We start from the raw sequence: 18,079 nt of genomic DNA, 5'->3' as shown, positions 1-18,079 counted from the left end.
CAAAAAACCAAAATAAAACAAAAGAGCAAAACACAAGAAAAAGAAGATGAAAGTAGTATCATGTTATTTTGTCTTTTAAATTTATTTCAGTTAATGATGTTTACCTAGTTAGGTCAAGTTTTCTTGTATTATATTTTGATAAGGGGGAAATAAAGCTTCCAATAGGTGTGGTCAGAAAGAGTTTTTTGACTTGGCTATTTCCTAATGAAACATTAGGATTTTGACAGGAAGGAGTAATGGTATCTTAGTTACTTTTTTCTCATTGCTGAGACAAAATACCCAACATCCAAAGTTAAAGCAGAAAAGGTTTATTTAGCTCAGTTTGTAGAGGTTTTAGTCCATAATCGACTGGCTCCAAGGCAGGGTAGCACGTAGCAGAGAGGCAACAGTGGCAGAAGACAGAAAAAGCAAGCAAGGGACCTTAACAGCGTCTCCCTGCCCCTTTTATCTTATCCAGACTACTTAGAGCAGATAGTGCTCACATTCTTAATCCTAGTGCCCTTGAGCCTAGCATTGCACCATGAATCAACCCAGCATCACACACTCTAGATCCAGCCACCTTTGAAAAAGCCCCACCTATGACTCCATGAGGCTTTGGGGGGACATCTAGACACAAGCCATAACATGGGGATTGAACTCAGGGTCTTTACACTGGGCTAATCTTTATCATTTTTTTCTTTTCTATTCTATTCTATTCTATTCTATTCTATTCTATTCTATTCTTTCTTTCTTTCTTTCACTAAGTTGCCCAGGCTGCACTCAAATTTGTGATCTTCCTGCCTCATCCTCCCAGAGTGCTGGGATTACAGGTGTGCACTCCCACTACTGGCTGAAACATTGGGATTTTAAGTGTTACCACTGGACTGAGAAATGAAAGATGAGAAATGTTTGCCCTGGGTCAGGGTTGTTAGCCAGGATCTCCCAGACCCAAAGGCTAGGGAGATGAAGGAAGAGTAGGTGCCCAGAAGCTTCTGGAACTTGATGCAAGGCCTTCTTGGGCATATGCAAGTGTCTTGAGAGAGTTTTTCATCGGATCCTGAAAAATAACTACTAGTCCAAACTTGTTAGTTTAACCTACTAATCCTAGAGATGGCCACACTTCCCCACCCTGACATATAGGTGGCGCTTTGCCTTTGGGGTGGCTGATCCTTGGCTGTCCCTACAAAATGGACACTAAGAGCTGCAGAGGCTATGGCAGTCATTCTTGAATACTTGTCCTTTCAATCAATTTGGTGTTGAAAGAATTGTCTCCTTCCCCACTCTTGCACAAGGGAAATGGCAGTGGGGAAGGACTAAATGGCTACTAGGAAACAGAGGCAGTGTTCAAACCCTGGCACTCTGATTCCTTTCATTCTAAAAGCCATACAACTGGCAGAAGCAAAGCTCCCCAGGAACAGCGTTTTCAAAATGCTAGTTTGAAAACAAGGGGAGCCTGTGATTGCAGTTTCACTGATTTGCAACAAAACATTAATGCAGTGAGCTTTTCATTAAGCCAAATTTATTCAATCTAAAGATAATCCTTTTTTCTGAAGTTGCATCCTTTTATTTGATCGGAGGAGGAAGAGGAGTGTTCTAAAAAGACTTTTTTTATGAACTAATGGTATTGATGCAAAACAGCTACTCTTTCCCAGGGTCTCTAGTTGGCCAAAGAAAATATTGGCGACCCTTCAAATTCTTCCTGGAATTTTACTACTCTGTGGGATCCCAAAACTCTGGTTTCAGGGGAATCTGGTAGCGTAGCACAGTCCTTGCCTTCTGCTGTCCCCAGCCCCACTCAGGCCAGGGGGTGCTTACCTGTGCTGGCCCCTTTGGCATAGCCTCCTGTCTCTTTATCACCTGTCTCTCCATCATTTGCAGGCAATTATCTGCAATTACTAGCCAATTACCCTTAAAGACAATTACACTCTTCCATCAGCAAACTCTGATGTTCTTTTCTTGGGTCCTTTAATGAAGCTATATTAAGGAGAGGCTTTATTTACATAAAGTCAAATGGATCCCTTTTAGGAGGGTTTGGGTTTAATGTCAAAGTTTTAAAATTTTAGCTAGGGGGTAGGTGTTTGGGATTTCTGGTTTGAGTGGAAAAGGAGTCGGAAGGACTTTTTCCGGAGCTGCTTTAAAAGGTAAGATGCCCAGGGGAACAGCACAGTGTGGGGGCCTCCCTCCCCGAGCTAATGAGTTCTCAGTGTTTGAGTGAAATCGTTCAGAAGTGCCCACCTCTCTCTGATCACAACTCCAGTGCTCCTGTCCCCCAGCCATCCTTGGGGACTTTCAGAGCAAATCACTTCAGGGAGCCAGATGGAAATATGCTTCTCACCCTCTGCTGCCCAGAAAGGCTTTATCCAGGGTGAAGGCTGACCCAGACTGAATGTGGCATCTGCCAATCAGCGGGCCAAAGGTGCTGGCAGGGAAGAACCTAGAAATAGCTCCATTATGGTCACTATATGAAAAAGCAGGGGAAATACTACAAATTTATCTCGTCGCAAGGGTCCCTCCCTATGCTTTGGGCTTTACCTGGTGACTATTTGTACTCATCATGGGCAAAACAACAGCAAGATGGAGCTTCTTTCAAAGTTAGAAAAAAAAAAAACACTGAAGTCTGTTCCTGCTGGCTTGGAAAGAGCTGTTTTCTTCCTGAGCTCTATGGCATGGTGGCTCTAATCTGAATTTTCTTTTTAATCATAGCAGGAGTCCCAATTAGTGTGTTGGGTAATCTTTCAAGTAGAACTGTGAGTTCCATGGCTGTAGAGAGCAGAGGCAATAATATGTGTGAAGCCTCCGAGAAATAGGGCGGAGAAATAGGCAGCGTGGGGGCTTGTGCATGGATGTGTGTCAGTGGACATGGGCATCTGCAAGCTGGCTCGCCACTCCCAAGACCATGCATGTGCACCCTGGGTCCCTTGAACCCCAACATCATACCAGGACCACAGGACTTGGCCACATCCACGAGCCAACGTGCTAGTACCCAGGCCAAATACACATACTTACACTTCCTCCTAAGGATATGAGGGGAGCAAGCTCCTTGCAAGACAGTGGACACAGAGTTTGGGGGCGTCCCTCTGCTCTCCATGAGGTGGGCTACGCTCCACACTCAGTCGTCACTATGGCCAGCTCCAATCTGGCACTTCCAGTGACCTACTTTCCTTTGTTGTTGTTTTTGGAAGTGCTGATGTCAATGCAGAATTCAGCAGAGAGGCTGAGAAAAAGAAAGAGTGGGGAGAAAGGAGAGAAGGAAGGGGAGGGATGAAAAAGAGCAGGGTGCAAATGAGCGTCAGATGGAGATAATGGTGGCAAGCTACCTGCAGCAGCACTAACCGTGTCCTATTACCATCCCCGTAGGGCCTGCCCAATATAGCTGGGCTCAGGCTGGGCCTTCTGGCTTCAGGCTAAGTAAACAAAGAAGAGGCTCTATACACCTTCCCCCTCCACACACGGGGGAAGGTGGTGCCAGGAAGATGTGCCCAGATGCGCTTGCCATCAGATAAGGAGTATGGCAGGCTGGGCACCTCCGCACTCTCCCTAGGTACCTGGACGGGCTAGGTTTGCACACTCCTTTCATGCCATTGGAAAGCTGCTGAGCCACCGCCATCTTGGCACTTGGGACTTGGTAGAGGTTCTCCACAATTGCTTGGGCTGGAGGAAATTGGTCTTTGGGGACACTGAAAACAGTTTCCTCTATTCGCTTGCTCCTTGGTAACCCACATGACAGAGCTCCACCTGCAACTCAACAGCTCTCAGCTACCCTTTTCAGATGCCCTGGAGGGAGCTATGGGGCTTGGGGGTGAGAACCCCAGACTGTCCAATGCAGGGCACCAAGACTGCAGAGAATTATTCCAACACACTACCTGCTCCTCTGCGGTCCCACGCTGCCTGGCTTCTCCATTCCACAGCCCTGGGAAGACAGCAACTCTGTGCTTCTGACCCATTTGCAAGCCCCAGCTGTGACACTACTGTCTCAGCACTGGCTAGTGAGCAGAACCCATGGCCGAAGCATCTGGCCACTTCTCCTGTCCCTTCTTTAGGACACATGGTCAACAAATTCTTTTTTTTTTTTATTTTCCTTTTGCAGGATTGAACCCAGGGCCTTGTGCTTACTCTGCCGCTGAGTTACATCCCCTTAGTTTTATTTTGTGATAAAGTTTTGCTAAGTTGTCTAGGCTAGGCTTGAACTTGGGATCCTACTGCCTCAGTGTCCCTAGCAGCTGTGATTATAAGTGTGTGCCACCACACCCAGCTACCAGACATGTCCTGATAAAACCATTTCAGAGCCACATTTTTATGAAAACTGAGAGCCATAGACCTCACAATTCTGCATATAAAGCATTTGCCCCACATGCCAAAGAACCTCTGTTTAAGCGGGGCTAGGAACTGGGGTGAGTACGACTCTTCCACTCTCCCTTGGACACTGCTGCCCCCCAAACAAGCATGGCACTTGATTAAAGCCATTATTCCCTATACCATAAGCTCATACATTTTTCAGATATGAAGGAGACAAAGCCCGCCTAGGCTGAAATTAAACCCCGAAAAATAGGTTACCTGACAATTACTTGTTTCTAAGTGGAGCATGATCTAGTGGCAGGAGTGCTGGGTGGGCTGCTGGGGCTGCACCTTCTCCTCACAACTTAGTGCCTCTTAACCTCTCTCAGTCCCTTGGTTTTGAGCCAGGATAATAATTCTCGCCAGCTCCCTCCCTCCACAGGCTGGTGGAAGGTGTAATGAATCAACATCTGAAGCACTCTGAAGAGGCTGGGCTTGGGATGCCTTGTAAGTACACAGCATCACCAGCCACCTCTCGAATCTACATCGAGCTGATTTATTTACCTCCTGTGAAAGAGACAACAATCATCATATTTACACTTCATGCTGTAGCTTCCTGCATTTCCCTACAGCACCCTCCCTCTGCATTGCTAAGGACTCCATTAAACACGCTGCCTTTCCACGGAAGAGACCATCCCTCTCTCAGCCTCTCTCTTGACTTACGGATCACAGCCTTCTTCCCTGCCTCACAATCTGCTGCCACAAACCCCTGTACCCCAGAGGCTGCAGCTTCTCCAGGGGAGGATGAAGAAATGAATTCTATAGGCAAAAGAGGCTTCCTTGGAAGTCAAATCGTGCCAATAATTAAGAAGCAAAGCAGAGGTGTGTGAAAGGTAAATGGATGTTATTTAAATGTTGCGTCATTTAAAGAGTGCCCTGGCACTTGAGTTCCTCATTAGCACACAGGGCTGGGCCAAGGATTGGTGGTAATTAGACTGGCGCAGGTGGGGCGTAGGGGAGGGTCAGGACACACCTTCCAGTTATTGCTGTTGGGGTCAGAATTAGATTTTTCCCTCCTTTCTGGCTTTTGACAGGCTCCTTCATTTTCAACAGCATTCAGTACTTGATGGTCTTATGCAGAAAATAATGTTAAAAGAAAAAAAAAAGAAAGGAGAAGAAAGAATGAAAGGGAAAGGGTTGAAAGGTTCTTATTAGTTCTGAGACTTTGGAAGGGCCCTGGTCCTCAGACATCCGTGCCTGGCCAGGGGGATCCAAGACAGCCAGCGTGTCTGATGTTCTGTAGCAACAGGGTCTGGGGTCTGGCGCAAGAGCTCCTTGGGTGCCACCTGCCAGGAAAGAGGATGAATGGATGTCTTTCATAGCACAGCCCCAGGACTGATTTCTCCAATGCTGATGCATGAGGGATATGTCAACAGAGGTCTCCAAGAATGATGTCTCTATTTCCATGCTAATCCTGGGCTCCACAAGAAGAGACACTTCTGTCTGAAAAGCAGGTGCGGGCCCCCAGAGCTTGAAGAACCACATGTGAGGGTTCTGCTCTTCTCCTAAGAGAAAGCAGGGGCCTGGGAAGGGCAGTGGAGGAGGGAGGGATGGAGGAAGCCAGCATTTCCACCCCTCCCGCACAGCCCACCTCTAGGCCCCTTAAGGCTGCTCTTCAGTTCTTGGGAAACAGTGTGTGGTGGCTCGTGCTTGTCTCCAAAGGCATGTCACTGCTGGGCCTGCCAGCTTATCTCCCCAGGGCTTTCGAGATCAAAACCCCCAAACTCGTTAGCTAAAAACTTTGTTGAGGGAACAATACCCAAGAAGGTGCAGAATGTGGTGCCAACTCTCTCATTAAAGTGTCTTTCAACACAAAAACTCGCTGCCGATGACAATGGGCACTTGGCCACTGCAGTTTAGAGTAAGATGCTGAAGAAAGGAGAGAAAAGCAGCTATGTCCAGGTCAAAACAGATTAAATTCATGGCTGGCAGAATGTGGCTGGAAGCTGTTGACTTCATGCTTGATGCTGCTTTTTCTCTTTTCTTAAAAGTGGTTTTCAAAAATATTCTTCCTGTTGGAGATATGCCTCCCCCACCCCCTCACAGGACCTGGGCCTCTTGTGATGGCCTTGTGTTCTTTGGAGCTGTAGCTGTCATTCACTGATTTAAAAAAAACACACCAAAAAACGAGTCACTAAGCATACGATACAATTGTAGATGATGTAGAAGAAAGCAGACACAAGAAACTATTTTGGGGTAAAGAAGAAAGTACAGTATTGTGCTATGCAATGACAATTCCAACAGAATAGTCCAGGAACAAAAGAATCCAGAATCCAGTTGTTAACAAATAAGATGGAAAGCAGAGTGAGCCCATGGCTCCCCTCACCTACCCAGCCCAAGGAACATGAGAGAATTCAAAACGGTGGAAAGACAGGCTGTATGAGTTCCTTGGAACTCCTGAAACAAGTGGCCACAAACTGGGTGGCTGAAAACAGCAGACATCTATTCATTCTCTCCAGTCTTCCCTAACTCAAGAGGATCTCTTCCAAGATCCTTAGCATAACAACATCTGCAGGTCACATTCACGGGTTCTGGGTATACACATCTTTTGGGGAGCCACCACTTAACCTACTATGGTGGCCAAAGGCATCTGGAGATCTGCTCCCAGGACAAAGCCTTTTGATTAGATAGCCTCACACTGGGGCCTCTACCTGCCAATGGGAATTTCTCAGCAGTCCTTGATTTGGGGCTCCTGTGATTTGGGGTCCATTATGAAGCCACAGTGACATCTAGCCCTTCCTCAAAGCCACACCACACCTTCCAAAATTTTGCAGTCTCAGAGTGTCACTCGGCCCTGAGTCCTTCCTCCCTGAGGTGGTTTCTAAGGTGATAGGCCACCATAGCAGAGCATCATGCCCACAGGCACCCTAAGGGAGGAGGGACCCGAAAGGAAAGTGCTTAGCCAAGCACTGAAACCAAGATGTTCCTTCTCACCTGGAGCTCTGCATCCTGAGGGTCAAGCTCAGAGCTCTGTTTGCCTTTACAGGTGCTTTCCAGCTAGATCCTTCTCCTTCTCCTTCTCCTTCTTCTTCTTCTTCTTCTTCTTCTTTTTTTTTTTTTTTTTTTTTTTTTTTTGGTACTAGGGATTGAACTCAGGACCTTGCCCCTGAAAGGCAGGCATGGTGCCACTGGGCTAAATCCCCAGCCAGACTCTTCTTAATGGAAAAGCGATAGATGCTCATTGCATTTAGAAAGTGACCTATTATGTCATTGGATGGCTCTGATCATTAGATAACACTTTCTTCTGTTGAGTCAAAACCATCTTACCTGCGATGCTACCCACTGATGTCCCAGATTTGCCTTCGTGAGTCCTAGAAATGAAGGCCACCACCAAGCTCCAGAAGCTGCCTCATTCTAATGAGTTGAGGGGCTTGAAAATATCCCCACAGAAGTCACAGGGCACCAGTAGCTGGCCCAGATGTATCACAGAGATTTCAATCTTTCCTAGAGATGGGTAACAACAGTCAGTGCATTTAAAAAATCCATCCTGATATGTGTTAGGTGACTTATGTATACTATTTCTAATCCTTTCAACAACAGCAGCATTGATATCATCCCTGCTTTATATACAATGGAATAGATTTTAAGGTCAGGTAAATGGAAGATGTGGGATTTGAACCCAGATTTGTCTGACTGCAGAGTTCTCAGATTATCTTCTCCCTGTGCCGCCTCCCTCCTGGGCAAAGGAACAGTCTGCTCCTACGCCCGGGGGCTGGAGAGTAGGGAAAGAATGGATGTCCTCAAAGCAGGGTGAGGAGGAAGCAGAAACTCCAGCTTCATGTCTAAACTAAGCAATAATGTTTTTTTTCCATTTTTTTTGAACATATAGTTCAGTTACACTTGGTTAAAAAAAAAAGCACAACTGGTTCTTGAGAAATGTCAAATATTACATTTCAGTGGATGTGTACAGAACAATCAAAATGCTGAACATCCCAAAACAGATGCAAACCCTCCTCAGAGTCTCTTCCAAAGGCACATCACTGAGGTTTGAAAAGAGCAGTTTGCGTTTCCAGCCCAGTTGATTTCTTTCACATGTAAACGCCAACCTTCAAAGTCAGCTCTCTCAGAGGAGAAAATCTAAGACACTTGTCCTTCTTTTTTTTTTTTTTTTTTTTTTTGGTACCGGCGATTGAACTCGGGACCTTGCACTTGCAAAGCAGGTGCTGGAACCACTGAGCTAAATCTCCAGACCCTTGTCCTTCTTACTTAGGGGCAATGTGTTCCAAGACCCCAGTAGAAGCTAGAACCTTAAATGGCACCATGCCTAATATATACTATGTTTTTTCCTATACCTATGTACTCATGATAAAATTCAATTTATAAATTAGGGACGGCCAGGTATGATGGTGCAAGGCTGTATGTAATCCCAGTACTCGGGAAGCTAAAGCAGGAGGATCAATGCAAGTTCAAGGCTAACCTAGGCTACATAGTGAGTTCAAGGCCAGCCTGGACTACGTAGTGAGACCCAGTCTCAAAAAAAATTAAGCAAAGTAGGAGATTAGCAACTATAATTAATAATAAAATAAATCAATTATATTGAGTTGGGCATGGTGGCCCTATAATTCCAGTATTCTGAGAAGTTAAGGCCGGAGGATTTCAAGTTCAAACCCAGTCTGCATAATTTAGTGATATAACATGACCCTTTCTTTGAAAATAAGGTGGGGAGGGGCCTGGGATTTAGTTCAGTGGTTCCCATGCCTGCCTCGAAAGCAAAAGGACCTGAGTTCTATCCCTGGTACCAAAAAAAAAAAAAAAAAGGTAGGGGGAAGCTGGAGATGTACCTTAGTAAGAAGGCTATGGGTTCAATTCCCAGTACTGCAAAATTACAATTTTATATATATATATATATATATAGTAATGAAAGTTACATAAATATAGTCTCCCTTTCCCCCAGTATTGTACTGTACTCATCCTTCTTGTGATGATGTGAGATGACACAGTCCTATGTGAAAGATCAAGTGAATGACATAGGCATTGTGTGGTATCATTAGGCTACCACTGACCTTCTCCATTGATCTCTGAGAGGCTGTTCCAAGTAGCACAATGAAATCTCACAACAGCCTACTCCAACCTGCTGGAGGGTGTGAATCATTCTTTTGCCCCGCATATCCACAATACATTCACTACCCTATTCATTAGTCACTCAGTGGCCATCTTGGGTTGTCACATCACATCACGGTATCGCTGTGGTTCCGTGCAAGTAACCCTCAGAACAGTGTGCAATTTAAAACTTATGAATTATTTCTTGAATTTTTCATTTAGCATTTTCAGACTCCTGTTGACTGCAGGTGACTGAAAGCAGAGAAAGTGAAACAGCAGGTGAGGGGAAGGCACCACTTCAATTATTATCCCTGCACACATACATACACTTTACGCTTTCTCCTCCTAGAGCATTGGGCTGGATCCTCACTTCCACCTCTGAGGTGGAAGGGACAGATCTTACCCTCCCTGTACAGATGAAGACAGCAGGAAATGAAGTGAGGTCCCTTGAGAGAGGAAAGAGAGTCATCAAATATCCTCTTTCCTGCACTATCTTCCTCAAAGGGTTTTCATTGACCCTTTTCAAGTTTCAGAGTCTTGAAAAGATCTGGCCACCTGATATCTCACCACAGAGTTGGGAAAGGAGGAAGAAAGATAAGAGAGGGAGAGAGAAGATGATGGTAAGGAAAGGAAAAACTATGGAGTCACTAAAGTGCAGGGCTTGATTACAGTTTCTACCAGGGACACAGGAGACCAGCAAGAACAGCTAGACTCCATCCAGCAAAAGTCTTTTGAAATTAAATGTTCTTTCCACTTGCAAGCTCTTTCCTCAGGACCACAAACTTGCCCTCAGCAACGACAGGGTGGGCCCCTTCCACCCTGAGATCTGCAAGGCTGGCAGCAGCTTGTCCCCTCTGATGTGCCTGTGGCCAGAACAGATCTCAGTCACAGGTGCTTCTCTGAGGTCATGTTGTCTACTGAATTAAGGTTAACAGCCACATAGGAAAAGAAAGGGGACTGAACTTTACTCTGCTGCCACACTGCTGCTGAGTAAATACTTTGGGGATTGCTCTTCTCCGTCATCAATACTAGTAGCTCACTGAACAACATGCTAATAGCTGCCCGTGGGCATTTGGAAGACATGAGTGGACTCATCCTTCCATGAAAGGATCAGACTGGTCCTTGCCTCACACAAAATGCCCAGATCACAAGGTTGTGGGTGTAATTCAGTGGTAGAGCAAGCTGCTGAGCATGCAAGAGGCTCTGGGTTCCATCTCCACTGCCCCTCCAACCTGGCATGACACAGAAAATCTTAACAGTCATGCTTTTAAAAATTCAGTTGGTTTAAGAATTCCAATAATTCCTGCCCAGAGGGGCACTGATTCCTGCAGCAATGCCTACCCAAAGCTTAGTCCCTTCCCCCTTGACCTGGGAGAATCTTCCCTGGAAAAGAATTCCCCATTACACACATTTCTATTTTGGGGAGACCACTCTGCTCTTGCTCATGGAAAAATGGAGAGGGAGTTGAGGTTTACATGGTCATTTGTGTTACAGTAATGAAAGCCTTGAAATGATCACAAAAGGAAAATGGGAAAATATGCCTCCTAAAAAGAGCCAAGGCAAATTATTATAGCAACCGAATCCTAAAAGGAATTTTCAAGTAAAAATATGGCTCATGTGAAGTTGTTATGGCAACTGACATTTAAAAGTAACTGGATTTGGGCAAGTTTCTTTCTCCACCCTCTCTGCAAAGTCTTGCAGGAACTTCATGCTAAAATTATGCTTTAATTTTAATTAGCCAAATAGGTCATAAATATAGCTTATTCCCAAATCCTTACAATTCCTACCTCGTGAGCAGTTGATCTGCTAATGAGAAAATATTTCTACAAAAACCCACTTACCATTAAGAACTCCTATCCAATATTTTTCTAATATAATTTATCAATTTAAACACACTGCATAATGTGATAGTCTGTAGCATTCCATTAAAATGATAAATAGCAGTTAGGGGGAAAAAACAAGAGATTAAACATATTGCAAGCAATGTAACTGTATTTAAATAACTCAAACCATTGCCGAGGAAAACACACTGTTCTCATCCTCAAATACAGTCTAAACTCAGAACTGCATATCCTTGACTGTAAGTGTATTAATAGGACAGGAAAGGGGGGGCAATAAGAAATGGCAGGCAACTTCAGAAGAAATAAAATTTCTATTAAGCTTTGTTATGAGATTACATCAAAGCAGTTTATATGTTTTAATCTGGGGAGAGAAGAAGCAACTACTTGGGGTTTGTGCCTAGGGGATGCCTCTGTGTACTGAACCAGATAGTTTGCATAATGAACAATTTTCATTCAATCGGAATCTCAGCATAGATATCTCCCACTCAAAGGTCCCAGGAACAGGCTCATAGCGTTTAATCTCCTAGCTCCACCTGCTGGAGAAGTAGCATATTACAGGAAGAAAAGGATACCGGGTAGCATCTCCAAGCCGCTATTCTAAATTCAGGCACAAAAAGTTAGAGACCTGACTTCAAGCGTCCCCTCCCAGGGCGAAAGGATTTTTTTTTTAAATACCAGAGGCTACCGCCTTTCATAACGCCTTTGGGAACCAGGGAGGGCTTCGGGGGAGGCAGCGACATGAAAACCTTTGCCTTCTCCCCTGCTTCCTGAATTAGGGATTTTAGAAATTGCTGTTTGCGTGGTGGGGCAAAAGACTAAGCAGACTGAAGTTGCTGGAAGCCAGTCTGCCCCAAGTGACTGGTGGACAAGGTCAAAACGCAAAATGCAGTTCCTACCTGGCTAGTCATCTGTTAAGTTTCCCAGATGTCTGAGGCTTCATAAAATAAAAAGAAGGGTGGGGTGGGAGGGGGATGTTACCAAATGGAATTGAATTTCCGTGCACAGTGGAAAATTTAAAGGCTGAACAAATCGTTTTTGAAAAACTGGCTCAGATGACTTGGCTTGGAGGAAGGAGCGTTCAGCGTGAGCTGGCTGCGCCAGGACCCTGGGCTGCGGCCTAATCCGCCTTTATCCGAGGGTTTAGCGGGGCTCGCGCCGCTCACCTCTCGGCAGGAGCCGCGGTCCAGCGCGGCTTCACCTGGCTGCGTCCCGGCGCCCGTGGGGACGCCGCGCCGGGAGGAGGGGGAGCAACATCAGCCGTGTGAAACTGTTTTCGAAAACCTGGGATGATCATTTAAATGTTTAAAATATGCACATGGTAATTCAAAACTAATTACCCTGAGCACATTTCAAACATTTATGCCATCATCTCTGGATTCTGCCTACTGATTGTGCGCCGCAGCTCACTCTGGTGTTTCTATAAACTGCTTCAGCGATTTTAACTTCCAGGCTAAATCAGGCAGCCGCGGGCTCTGCTTCCCGCTCGGGGTTGGGAGAGAGAGAGAGACCCCTTTCCTTGACTTCCAAGAGAGGAGGCAGGCAGCGCTGCATTTCCCTGGAGAGGCATTTGTCATGGTCTTGTAGTTCTGGCTGCCGAATCATTGCTCTTATTGCTGTTCATAATTGTCATTTCCATTACTTAATTTAGGCTAAAATGACCTCTCTTCCTACCGATTCCTTTTCTCCTGGTTCTCCCCATCTCATCTTCCCCTGTTTTTCCACGAGGCTTCCAGCTCCTAATCCATGCAGGCGCATGGAAAAGTTCCCTTGACATTCAGATCCCACCTGGCTCCTTCTCCACCCGAAGGTGTACATGGGACGACACATTTCCTGGTTTCACAAGGTCGCCACATCCACCAGCCATCTCGAGGAGGAGGACAGAACTGGGCCGGTGTGAGTGTAGGGCAGCCATCAGTGCACAGGCGTGTGTCTCAGAGCCACCGCCAAGGGAGCCTGGGTTACACAGCTGAGACACACACGTGCACACACGGCCAGACATGTGCACACCCAGAGAACGCAGCTTACAGACTGCACTAATTAGACCTAGGCAAATCCTGGAGCAGATTCCTCTTTCCCTTCTCCAGAATAAAATGAGTTCTCTTCCTCTGAGGGTACTAAACCAGCATGCCAGTGGCTAAGAAAGAGTCCAAGAAGGGTGAAAACCACTTCAACTTCCCAGATCTATTCAAGCAGACTGGCCTCAGATTGGGGAGCTGCAATGGGAAAGGGCACAACTCTAGAGTCAAGAAATTAAGTTCCGGCCTCTAAGTATGTTCCAGGAAACTTGACGAATGAAGGCTGCTCCTTATTAGCGCTTTGAAGATGTCCGTGTCGGGTTTTAGACATTTTAGGAATATAAAACCGGGTTAGATTCCCACAGTCAGCTGAAGTTTGACAGAATGATATTACCAGGTTTAACTAGAGCCATTAAGAGACTCTTCATTATCCCCATACCACCGCTACCAAAGTTATCACATGAGCCATAATGCAAGAGAGAATTTTCATTCCATCAACAAGAGAGGGAGCCAGTCTATCTTTGTCCAAAGGAAATGAGCAACCCAGCATGAAGCTTGTGAAGAATCGAGTGTACAACATTCCAATAACATCCCCTGCAGGATTTCCTCACTGATTTAGTTGGCTGAGCAGAGGCAGTGGCACCAGAGCAATCTTCCTGGGTACCTGGCTTACTCCATGAGCAACCAAAAGGTCAGTTAACGACAAAGGACACTCACAAAGGCCTACATTCCTCAGGGCTCAAGTATTAACCTCCAAGGACATCAAACTCCAGGTGGTTCTCCTGATGTTCAGCAATCTCATTTCTTATTTTTCTACATAGATCTACCACTCCAAAGGAGCTAATTTCCCTGGTATCACCTGAACCTAATTTACATTCTCCTACCCAGTGCACTGTCCCTTGGCTGAAACGGACTTCTCCGTTCCTCCTGCCAATCCATTTTTACATCTTCAAAATGACAGCTCACAAGTTGCATGGCTGCCTTCACAAGCCTGTCCCCTTCCCTCCACTGGATCTTTTCCCACACCATGTACTCAGTCTGCTCTGAATTATTCTGTTTAGAAAAAGTGTTCCTTGTTTTGTGAACCTTTCCCTTACAGATCAAAATTGAGAGAGAAGGGACCAAATCTGACATTTCTTTTGCATCTCTCCTGGCATCTCGAGTGGTTTCCCCACATGGAGACACCCGTGTTAGATAGAACTCGTCTTATTGCTGGAGTTAGATGACCCAGCACACACCCAACTCCTGAGCAAAAATTGCATCCCCCCCCTCCGCCCCGATGTTCCTGGCATCCTATAACTTGCCCAAAGCCAGATTTATTGCTCCTGCTGTAAAGTGTATCTTCTCTAAGCCTCACTTAAAAGCTACCACTTGGCAGAAGATCAAGTTAGAAGTGCAGGAGAGCAGGTGATGTTGGGGGTAGGAAGAAGGGATGGGGAGGGTGGGGTGGAGCAAATAATAGTAGCTCGGAGAACTACCAGCTCAATATTTAACCTAACTGGTAATTTGCTGTGACAATTATGCCACGAACAGAATGTTACTACTATGCAAGAATGTCGCTCTCTAATTAAGAGGGCTCTGCTTTTCCTAGTCACCCGCACTTTAATAACATACACAGAATGAGACTTGGCTCCAGGAGCTAAAGGTTCCATTAGGAGGCATGTGCAGCACACGGCTGTGGTGTGCACATCGTGAGTGAGTGATGCTGCTCGGTTAAGCCTGCTAACACCTTCAATTCGCCCTCAGATGGAGACGGGAGAGCTCCGTTCAGGCCCTCACGCCACGAGCCCCATTTGACTGACAGGCGTCTTCCCGGAAAGCTTGTGCGTGCCTCCACTGCAAATCGACACGCTTTCCCACAGACCTCTTTCAACCAGGAAGGCTCGGTGTGGGTTTGATCCTTGAAGGGTAACTTTAATAAGGATTTTCACAAAAATAAAAGTCCACGGGAACAAATCTTCCTCTTAAAGATGGAGAGTGAGAACAGAAACAGGGCCCTGAGTGTATGCGTGCACACACACCCTGTTAGCCAAACCTGGTTTAGACAAAAGAATATTAACATCGTGGCTATACAGGATGCTGCCGTCTTCTAAATTGACTTGGAGAGTCCTGAAATGTGGTTAAGCAAAGCAAACCCCGCCCTTTTTTTTTGTTTGTTTAATTAGTGGCTCCTTTATGGAAGCTTTGCTGCCTGGAAGAGAGCCCATTAGAAGAGGAGAGCTCATTTACAGGGATGCACCTTATAAAGCTATTCAGATTTTAAATAAATAGCAGAGATGGCGTGGTGGTGGGAGTAAGGGTGTTTTGGAAGCAGAAATGCTTCTGCAGAAGACAAGCTTGGCATTACAAGCCCAAGCACTGAAGATCAGCTTTCCTAGGCAAACCTATAAGCCTCTAAAATTTTAGGCCAATAGAAATGACCTCTGTACCATGGCTCACTGAAGATATAAATAAACTTCGACATGAACAGCAGTGTCAACGGGGAGAGGAGATGAGTCCAATTGGGGCTTATTTTTAAAAAGTCCCGGTTGTTCTGGCTCCATCTCAGGGCAGGGCATTCATGAGCACAAAGCTCTGCTCCCTGCAGCGAGCTCTCTCCTGCCTTCACAAGCACCAGCCTCTTGGTTACCTAACCATTGAAAGGAAGCTGTACCACACACAAGTTAAATATAGGCAGGGTTATCTGCATTTTACAAGCACCAAGCACGTTATCTGAGGAAGCTGTCATTTTTAATGACAGCACAAACTTCCAATTACCAACTGGGTAATACACTAGGGAGCAGGTACAATTTTATAAGAATGGCTCACCATTATTAAAAGTTTACATGATCACTTTTGAATTGGATATAAATATTTCAAATGAGGCAGGTGGGATTAAGTTTTTCACATGGCCTATTCAAGGCCAGAAAAATAGTTTTCTTGAAAATTATGCATTTTGAGCTTTATTAACAGCTTAGAAGGGGTTGCAGGGTGACAGCCATGAAGAGCCTGGCAAAGATGAAAGGCTGTGAGATAGCTAGGTGATTGGTTCAAAGTTTCAAATACACCTACATGTTCCCTGGCAAGCCACAAACTCTCACAACAGGCCCAGTATGAGCTGGGCGTCTGAGCTGAATGCAGTGGTGCATGCTTGTACTTCTAACTACTGGGGCTGAGGCAGGAAGATTACAAGTTTGAGCCCAGTCTGGGAAACTTAGCGAGGGCCATGTCTCAAAATGCAAAAAATAAGCCAGGCGTGGTGGAGCACGACACCAGAACCCTGGGAGGTGGGGCAAGATCACAGTCAAGCCCAGCCTGGGCAACTTAGCAAATCAGTGAGACCCTGTCTCAAAAAATGAAGAGCTGGGGATGTAGCTTGGTGCAGAGGCCTTGGATTCAATCCCCAGTACCATAAATAAGGATGTAAATTAATAAGTAATAAAAGGGGCTGGGGTTATAGCTATTCACACAGGGAACCCAACTCCCTTTGAAGCCTATCCAGCTTCCATGGCATCCACACAGCTTCATGAGTGATAAATGTAGAATGTATGACTCTGACCAGGTGTGGCACATGCTCTTCCACAGCTACAATTTGTCCCAAATCACTCAATTTTTTGTTGTCTTTGCTGATGACTGCAGTCTGCAGTGACCTCTCCATCTACTGAATTTTAATTTCACTGTGATAGGACTACTTAGTCCATGCCTTGCTCCAAACAGACCACAGTTCTTGGGAACAAGGTACCACCTAGAGGGGAGGTAGCTCAGTGATGATTGTGTGCTTAGCAGGTGCAAGGTCCTGGATTTGATCCTGAGCACCAAACAAAACCAAACCAAACCCCACAAAATGAAAAAATCACCAAGAATGAGGCTAGAACAGGTGCTTGCTATTCTCAATGACTTCATCAAACCTTCTAACAAAAAATATAATTAAAAGATTTAAGGACTATCAACTAATAGCTTTTGAGAAATAGGTTTATAAAGCAAATCAAATGTGTTCCTGGGAGACTATTTCTGCCACACTGGCAGAAAACAAGGGTCTAGGGCTTTTTGTGGCCATTCATGGGGTAGGCAGGATACTATGGATGGCTTCAAAGCTTCCCTCTCCCGTCCTCCTTCCATCAATCTACCTGCTTCTACGGGTCTGCTCAAATTACCTGGCAGCCCTCCATGGCAGAGGATTAGGGAGTTGTCACTGACCTAAGGAAATGGAAAAACAATCAGAGAACCTAGCAGAACAAGAGGTAGAGGCATATACTTTCACAGTGGTGTAAAGTAGAAGTGCTTGTGCTCACCAGAACCCAAGTTTATGGTAACAATTCTTAAAAAGGCAAAAGCATCTGGCAAGTGATTGGCTTCCATAAATTTACACATCCATATAGCCAAATACCACTTAAAATTATGCAGATCTGTTACTGAAATAGAAAAGATGTCCAATCTATAGTGCTAGAAAGTGTTACAGAATGGTATATATAGCTTTGTGTGTGTGTATGGTACTGGGATCAAACAAAAGATCTTGTGCCTGTTACTTAAGCATATATATATATATCTCCTCCATTTTTTGTATTAAAACTGTACTTATACAAATATATACATAGCAAATAGTAAACAAGTGGTTATTGCTGATTGATGAGATTATGGGTGATTCTAGTTATTTTACTTTTATTTTGGGTTTGTTTTTTTTTTTTGAGACACGGAGTTCAGGATGGCCTTGAACCAAGGGAATCCTGCCTCAGCCTCCCAAGTGCTGAGATTACAGGCATGAGCCACCACGCCTGGCTGATTCTCGTTATTTTTTATTTTTTATTTTTTAGGTACTGGGGACCTTGCGCTTGTGCAGCAGGCGGCGAAACCACTGAGCTAAATCCCCAGCCTGATTATTGTTATTCCTAT

The sequence above is a fragment of the Heterocephalus glaber genome, unplaced genomic scaffold, assembly GCF_053883595.1.
Source record: "Heterocephalus glaber isolate CG9 unplaced genomic scaffold, H.glaber_assembly_v1.0 deba00001564, whole genome shotgun sequence".
Taxonomy (NCBI): Eukaryota; Metazoa; Chordata; class Mammalia; order Rodentia; family Bathyergidae; genus Heterocephalus; species Heterocephalus glaber.
This window is presented reverse-complemented; position numbering follows the sequence as displayed.